This window comes from Schistocerca serialis, chromosome 1 (assembly GCF_023864345.2).
Source record: "Schistocerca serialis cubense isolate TAMUIC-IGC-003099 chromosome 1, iqSchSeri2.2, whole genome shotgun sequence".
Lineage (NCBI taxonomy): Eukaryota > Metazoa > Arthropoda > Insecta > Orthoptera > Acrididae > Schistocerca > Schistocerca serialis.
The window spans coordinates 916,090,227-916,097,795 of record NC_064638.1 but is presented as its reverse complement, the minus strand read 5'-3'; positions in this window follow the sequence as shown (position 1 = coordinate 916,097,795).

The window sequence follows — 7,569 nt, the reverse complement described above, 5'->3', positions numbered from 1 at the left end:
AAACTTTTGATGGAAATAGAAATGAGAAATCTGATATTCCTTCTGTTCAATTTCAGATACATGTGCCATATCATCAACTCTGCTATTACTGTCTAATCATGAATGTAACTTGGGGGTCCTGTGCTTGTTGTGTTTCCTTGCCCCAAAACTGTGGACTTTCATATAGGTTAACTGTGAATTCCTGAGTAGTTACTTCTGTGAATGTTCCTCCTATAAAAATGCCCATGGTTATTCCCATTATTCCTATCCTGCTACTGTTCGGAATTTTTCTCTCTATTGACACTTTGATCCTGGTATAAGTTACCACTATCTCTGTTTCTGTGATTACTCCCATTGTGATTTCAAACATTCTGATTATTATGGTATATACTTCTTTCTGCAATTCTAGCCAGCCTTTCAACATATTGTAAAAACCGTGTAAGACAATTGTCAGGTCCATGTACCAAATCCCACTGCAATCTCCTTTTGAGTGTCAGTCAAGGTCATTTCATGCAATGGTTTGCCAAGATGTGCTAATTTTTTTAAGCTGATTCTTAAAAACTCTTTCAAGGTGCTGTCCCTATTCCTATAATTAGGACCATTCAAAAATTCACTTTTGGTTCTCCTCTGTTCTGCTTCTGAACAAAATTTATTTAAAAAACTTTTCTCAAAACTCTGATATGTTTCCCACTGACTTGAATTTAAATTTACCCATGACAGAGCTGTGCCTTCAAGGAATCTTTTAACAAATTTAATTTTTTGATTGTCATTCATCCCTGCCACAAAGCTATCTCTGCAGTGCTGCAGAAAATCTCCTGGATGTAAGTTATCTGACAGAAAACTTTAAATAGGAATGTAGGACTACACAGTACCATTGTTTATACACAGATTTTATTTATTACAACTTTCCTGAACTGCTGAAATTTACTAATCTCAAACTATTACATTAGTTTGGATATTGTTTTCTACATTTAAATTTTTTTGGTTTAAATTGGCAACATTTTGTTGCGTGGCAGGTCCAAACTCACACAGTTTTTCTGCTATGGTCTTCTGTTCAGCTGTGGCAAAGGCCTTGCCGCAGTGGATACACCAGTTCCCGTGAGATCACCGAGGTTAAGCACTGTCGGGCATGGTTGGCGCTTGCATGGGTGACCATCCTGGCTGCCATGCGCTGTTGCCATTTTTTGGGGTGCTTTCAGCCTTGTGATGCCAATTGAGGAGCTACTCGACTGAATAGTAGCGGCTTCGGTCTTGAATACCATCATAACAACTGGGAGAGCGGCATGCTGACCCCACGCCCCTCCTATCCGCATCCACAGCTGGGGATGAGACGGCAGACAGAGTGCTTCTGTCCAACTGTGGTGTCATAAACGCTCTTTAATTGTTTCACTCACTCAGTGGCAAACTCATTTTCTAAAACAATAAATTCATTTTCTATAACATAAACTTTTTCATTCACACTTTTTAACCCCTTCAACAACCCTTTTTTTACCTATGAAACTTGATTACTAAGTTGACCTATTTGATCTTGCACTCTGTCCATTTTACTATTGTTTTCAGTTTTTAAGTCATTTAATTGTACTTGTAGTGAAATAAATTTGCTATTGTTATCTTTTCTTATTTCAGTTAACTCACCATATTGTTCATGAGAGACTAAAGTATGCTATTGTCAAACCCCTCTTTAAAAAAGGCGATAAAGCCGACATTACCAACTATCGGACTATCTCCCTTTTAACAACCTTTTCTAGAATTCTTGAGAAATTGGTTCAGGAAAGACTTATTGAACACCTCATGCATTATAAAGTATTAAACAATAGCCAGTTCGGACTTCAACAGGGTGCATCAACATAACAAGCTATTTTTTCCTTCACCCATCAAATCTTAGAGTGTTTTGATAATAAATTATCTCCTATTGGTATCTTCTGTAACCTTTCTAAGGCCTTTGATAGTGTTAATCATGAAATCCTCTTAGCAAAGGCTGAATATTATGGTATAAGTGGCTCAGTTGGCTCATGGGTTAAATCCTACCTAGCTGGAAGAAAGCAGAAGGTCATGTTGAACGATTCTGAGGGGTACTCTGTGTCATCTAGCTAGGGCTCTATTGGCTGTGGTGTTCCTCAGGGATCTGTACTTGGCCCCCTTCTCTTCCTCATCTTTTTCATTGACGTTCCCTTGCATACTAGCTCGAAAACCCACTTTACTCTTTTTTCAGATGACACTTCTATCCTCATAAACAAAACTCCCAACTTCAATCTTGAGGAATCAGCCAATATTGTCTGTAGTGAAGTATGTAACTTGTTTGTAAATAATGGGTTATCACCAAATGTTAATAAGACCCAGTTTGTGCATTTCCAAGTAAGGAAAAAAGTTGAGGATAAGTTAAGTATTATATTTAATGGTACTGAGTTACTACAAGTTGAGTCAACCAAGTTTCTGGGTGTACACATTGACAACAGTCTAAAATGGTCTGAACATATTTTGCACCTCCACAAAAATCTCAGCTCAGCAACATTCACTGTTCATGTTATTTCCACTGTATGTGACGAAGACACCACAAAAACTGCTTATTTTAGTTATTTCCCTGCATTGTTGCTGTATGGCTTAGTGTTCTTGGGTAATCAGCCACTCTCCAAAAAAATATTCGTTGCCCAAAAGAGAGTTATTAGGATAATGAGCAGAGTCCAGCCTAGACATTCTTGTAGGAACCTTTACAAAAAATTAGGGATACTGACAACTGCGTGCCAATATATCTACTCCCTGTTATGTTTCATTGGTAAAAATGGACAATTGTACAAAACCAATGATTCATACCATACCCACAATACCAGGAGGAAGTTGGACCTCCATTATGAATCACAAAACCTTACTATTGTACAAAAAGGAGTCCATTACATGAGCTGCAAGGTGTTCAATGCTCTCCCACCATCACTGAAATTATCTATCCACGAGCTTCCCAAATTTAAACAACAGCTCAAACAGTATTTCTTAGATAATTCCTTCTATTCGGTAGAAGAATATTTCAGCAGAGTTAACTGTAATTGATTTTTTTCATTGTCTAATTTGATGTACTATTGTGCATTACGATACTCACAATCACTGTTAACATTACTGTGTCTTTCATTTAGCTAGTAAGAGCTAACATATTTTCTAATGTAATTTTTTCTATACCTGTTAATGTGTATTTTGTCTTATACCACATATCCACTTGCAAGACCGAGCGAGGTGGCGCAGTGGTTAGCACACTGGACTCGCATTCGGAAGGACGACGGTTCAATCCCGCGTCCGGCCATCCTGATTTAGGTTTACGTGATTTCCCTAAATCGCTCCAGGCAAATGCCGGGATGGTTCCTTTGAAAGGGCACGGCCGACTTCCTTCCCCATCCTTCCCTAACCCTATGAGACCGATACCCTCGCTGTTTGGTCTCTTCCCCCAAACAACCAACCAACCATCCAAGTGCCTCACTAGCGATCCACTTGCAAGAGGTAGTTTTATGTATTCCTTTTGTATTATTTGTAATAATTCTGACACGTCCTACATCCATGCGAATTCCTCGCAGTATTGGATTTGTGACGTCAATCCAAGGATCAATAGGCAAGAACATCATATGTTTATTATGTCTTCGAGTTGATCTTTGTTTGGTATACTTTCGGGACCGCAGTTCCCACCTAGTCTTCGACCTGTACGTTTGTCATGTAATAAAAGTATTGATGATTAGAAGAGAGAACCATGGTCATTACCTTACCACCTTGATTTCTCCTTCAGTGGTGACTCCGATGTTTGAATAATCCGTCGAGCCGAGTACAAAGTGGCTACCGTGCCAGCTTCCGTGTTCTGCGTGGACCTTTGTCTGCTACACAATGGCCTTCTACAACATGCCGGCTTTCACCAGCAACAGCAACTGAATTCATTCACGCCAGCTGTAGTTGGTGCCCGACGTGAATTTCCGCAGTACTATAGCCTCGAGAACCCAGGGAACCTTATCAGGTGCAGTGGTTTTGAACATGTCACCAGCGGTCTCTGACTCTGGCTTCATTAGCCCCGAAGTGCTTTAGTTTTTGCCGCACAACAGTACAATAAACCACTACACACTGATACTGAACTTTAATGCAAGTACTGTAAATAGTGAGGAGCATAGGTTTCATAATGTGCCACAACAGGACGCCTTTGTGAGTGTGCAAGCTCCATGTGTGTATCACTCCGTGCCGGTTGCACACTATGTGAATGACATTCACCAGCCTGTTACTCCAAGTGTTCGTCAGTGCAGTAATTTGAGTGCATTAGGTTCCACCAAGCTCATCAGTGATTCTGTGATGGACAATTTTGCTGCAGATGTGGAGTACCAATTGCATAATAACGTGTTGAGCAATCGCCGTGTCCACTTTGACCTTCTGCCGCAACAACCGGTCCCACTTCCCTCCACACCGGGCTTTCTGGTAAGGGATTTCGCTTCCAATCCAGCTACTATGAACACAGCTGGCACGTCTGCTTCCTCTCTACTGCTCTCATGATGCAGAGTTAACTTTGACTTGCCTACTTCTGCATCCACGAGTGGCTGCCCGCATACTTTGACCACCAGTTCATCAAATCTACTGAAACTTCCGGCATTCAAACCTGCTCACCCAGAATTCTGGTTCAACCTGGTCGAGCAAATTTTCTGTGTCTGTGCACTTGATGACAACGCCCATTTCACATGCCTCATGAACCACCTCCACGACTGTGTCGACTTAATTTATGACCTGAGTAAGTCACCTCCTCCGAACAAGAAGTATGCTACAGCTAAACAAGCAATGCTGGAACGTGTCTCCAAGACAAGAAGAGAAAACATTGAACAGCTCGTCTATGAGGAACGCCTCGGCGACAGATCTCCATCCCAGCTGTGGTGATGCCTTCGACTTCTCGTCGGTGAATGCGACATGCCAGACGCCACACCAAAGCTGCCTCTGTCGGTCCAAATGGCCACCTCTGCCTATGAAGATAGATCAAATAGCGAATGCTTGTGTGCCGCCAACCGAGCTTAGTCCACTCTACTACATGAACGCTGTGCCCAGCAGTCCGACAGCTAAGCCAGTTTCCAACCACAACCGGGGCCCCAACGTGGTCGCCCCACTAAATCTAAGTCTGTCAAGCTCGCCACACTACCGGCACCTTCACGTCTGCACAACAGATTCTGGGCCACCGCTGTCTGACTACTCGCAGGAGCAGACATCCACCCATAAATACTATTTCTTCCCTGCAAAATTTGGGGAACAAGCACACAATTGTAAATTGCCGTGCTCCTACCCAAACTTCAACCGTAGGTAGACAGCGGCGCATTCTCCTTCAACGTAATCAACAGGCACCGTCCCATGCTCCATTCTGTGTCCAACACTAATGCTTCGAATGGACGAGTCTATGTCTGCGACTTGAACTCTGGCACAAATTTTCTCATCGACATGGGTGCAGATGTTTCTCTATGTCCATCTTGTCTTGTTACCGAAAAGATCCAACTACACAAAACTGTCCTACATGCTGTAAACTCATCTAGTTTGTTGTGCATAGGTTCTACTTCATATGCAGTGTTCCTCTCGTCTCAGTGCAACCTGAAGTGGTCCTTCCTGGTGGCTGACATTGATGATCCTATTTTGGGCATCAACTTTCTACGACACCACAAACTGCAGCCTGACCTAGTCAAGAATACAGTGTTCTACCACCCTACACAGGAACACATCCCGTGTGCTTCGTTGAGTGTCAATAGTACTGCTAAACAGATCCACCTAGCTAGGAAGTGTAGTAACGAGTTATCTTCGGCATGGCAGCAGCTTGCAGCAGACGATGCCCTGGTAAAACACAAGGTTAGTTGGTGCCACTACAGTGTTCTCACGCCCAAGTGCATTTGTGACCATGTGCCACATAAACTGTACAGTGTCCATGCTCCTGCCAGCTCTAACTGTGTTAATTCGAGCACTCATTCATCCCCCTCCTCGCTTGGGCAGCTAATTTCCCAGGCGCAGGTTAATGTTTTTGATTTACTGCCATCTGCTGTTCGTTCGCGCCTGCTACCACCACCAAGCTCAACAGCGGCACCTTTGCTTACTAATAAACTGTACGAACCTTGTTTCATGTAGCTCACTTGTTTGTCACTCCCAGCCACCAAACAGTTGGCACTTATGCAAAATTTCGCTGTCTGCACCACAACCCAGCCTAGCGGCTGCTGCGCAAACTGTACCACAGACAGTCGCCTTGTGTACCGCGTCACGCGTTTCCATGGTTACAGATGGCACCGCCCACAAACTTCGCTTGCAAGACGGACTGCCTATCTCTTGCTGACCACGCCGTATCAAGCCAGAACTCATGAAAGTGGCTCGCGAACAAATAGACAATCTCTTAACAGCCGGCATCATCAAACCATCTGCCGGATGCTGGGCCTCGCCTATCCATTTCGTCACAAAAAGCAATGGCACCTGGTGTATGGTTGGTGGCTATACTAAGTTGAACTCTTGTACTATAATAAACAAGTACCTGGTTCCTAACATCACGGATTTTAACTATGCTGTTGTAGGCACCAAATATTTCTCGGTAGTGGACTGTAGGAGGGCCTACCATCAAATTCCGATGGCACCAGAGGATATTGAAAAGACAGCTGTTACAACACCTTTCGGCCTTTTCCAGTACCAGTTCATGCCCTTTGGCCTCCACAATGCTGCACAAACTTGGCAAAGATTCATAAACAAGGTGTTGTTTCATCTGCATTTTTGTTTTGTTTACTTGGACGACATTATTATTTTCAGTCCTACTTTGCAAAAGAACAAGGAACATTTGCAGATTGTTAAAGACACTTTTACCTCTGCCGGTGTTGAACTGAATAATAAGAAGCTCAAGTTGCACCTGACTTCAGTAAGATTATTAGGCTACATCGTGTCAGCTAAGGGCCTCACTCCTTCTGAGGATAAAATCAAACCTGATTTGGATTTGCCATGCCCTCACTCGTTTAAGGAGCTGCACAGGTTCATCAGAACAGTTAACTATTATAGGAGGCACTTGCCTGCCGCAGCTGAGTTTCAGGCTCCCCTAACAGACGCCCTTGCTGGCAAAAATACGACTGGTATCCACCCGGTCCCCTGGACCCCTGCCATGGAACAAGCTTTTGACAAACTGAAGCACATACTAGCAAACACAGTGACTGTTGCCCACCCGCATCCGGATGCTACGTTTTTTATTACCACGGATGGCAGTGATACCGCAATAGGTGCTGTCTTCAGCCAAACCATCAGAGATACTACCTTTCCTTTGCAGTTCTTTTCTAAGAAGCTCAACGGCACTCGAAAAAGTACTCAGCCTTTCATAGGGAGCTGTTGGCAGTTTACGAGGCTGTGAAACACTTTTGTACTGAGGTTGAGGGTAGGGACTTCTACATTTTAACTGACCATAAACCTTTGGTTGCTGCTGTAAAGAACCCTCTGACTGACCCTCCACCTAGACGCTTTGGACTTTATATTGCAATTTACCTCTGACATACAATACATCAAGGGTGCAGATAATGTGTTCGCAGATTTTTTGTCTAGTGTTGACACTCTCACAACTCTGATAGACCTCTCTAGCTAGCCTCAGCT